The sequence below is a fragment of the Octopus bimaculoides genome, chromosome 10 (genome assembly GCF_001194135.2).
Source record: "Octopus bimaculoides isolate UCB-OBI-ISO-001 chromosome 10, ASM119413v2, whole genome shotgun sequence".
In the NCBI taxonomy this organism is placed as follows: domain Eukaryota; kingdom Metazoa; phylum Mollusca; class Cephalopoda; order Octopoda; family Octopodidae; genus Octopus; species Octopus bimaculoides.
In genome coordinates, this window is record NC_068990.1 from 76,822,494 (window position 1) to 76,823,889 (window position 1,396).

Consider the following 1,396-nt stretch of genomic DNA (forward strand, 5'->3'; position numbering starts at 1 on the left):
TGTTCCTTCCCCTAAATTGTTGACCTTGTGCCAAAATTTGAAATCAATATATTTTGGTGGTACTTTCTATCGATTCTCTCATTAGTAGTTATATTTAGGGTTCAGTAATACGTTAAATTGTTTTTGTAAGGCAGCAAACTGGCAGAATCATTTGTACGCTTGACAAAAAATGCTTAGCGGCATTTCGTCCGTCTTTACGTTCTGAGTTCGAATTCCGCCGAAGTTATTGCCTTTCATCCTTTCGGGGTCGATAAAATAAGTACCAGTTGAATACTGGACTCGACTAAACCGTCTCCCGCGAAAGTTCAGGCCTTCAGCCTATAGTTGAAACCAAAATTACGAAGAATTTTAAGCGCGGTAGCGGATTGGTACAGTCGTTAGAGATTCAGAGAACATGACCTGCAGTATTTTTTTTGAACCGTTATTCTCTGAGTTCAAATCCCACCAAAACCAACTTTGCCTTTCATCCTTCCGAGATTGGTAAAATAAAGTGAGCAGTCAAGTACTAGGGCCATTTTAATCGACTAATCTTTTCCCATTAAAACTACTAGCATAAAGTGATAGCCCAAATTATGCCTATAGTCCAAATTCTTTAAACTATAGGCACAACGTCTGAAATTTTATGAGGTGGGGCTTGTCCATTACATCGTTCCCAGTGTTTAACTGGTACTTATTCTATCGATTCTGAAAAGATGAAAGGCAAAATCGCCTTATGTCTAAATTAAAAATAGTTATGTGAAGTTTTAAGGTCGGTGGGTTGGCCGAATCATTAAAGTTAAAAATATTTTGTGGTATTTTTTCCGACTTTTTACATCATGAGTTTAAACTCCGTCGAAGTCAACCTTGACTTTCATCATTCTGAGATCTATAAAGGTATTAGTTAAGTACAAGGATCAAATTTCCTCTCCTCCAAATTTCTTACTTCGTTCTTAAATTCTTTCTACTGTAGGCACAAGGCCTGAAATTTTGTGCGAGTTGGCTCGTCAATTACACCGACCCCAGTCTTCAACTAGTACTTATTTTATCGACCCCGAAAGAGATGGTAGGCAAAATCAACCTCGGTGACGATTGAACGCAGGACGTAAAGACGGATGAAATGTCGCTAAGAATTTTGTCCGGCGTGGTTAACGATTCTACCAGCTCCCTGCCTTAATCTTATGCTTAAATTGCGAACAACTATTATACGGGATTTGAAGAGTAGCAAATTTGTAGAATCGTCTGAGCATCGGAAAAAATACCTCGCGCTATTTATTCTGCTCTTCTTGTTCTGTGTTTAAATGCTACCGCAGTCAGCTTTTTCTTTCCTTCTTCTTATCTTGATAAAATTAAGTAAACGTTACCTACTAGGGTCGATATAATCGACCGTTTCCTTCTCTATAAAATGTATGGTTTCGTG

The 1,396-nt window shown here is 38.2% G+C and overlaps 1 protein-coding gene across 1 annotated transcript in view; it reads left to right on the forward strand.

Annotated features, from left to right (window-relative positions):
- LOC106880793 (uncharacterized protein C2orf50 homolog) overlaps positions 1–1,396 on the forward strand; it is a 46,449-nt gene that overhangs the window by 889 nt on the left and 44,164 nt on the right. The window lies entirely within an intron of this gene.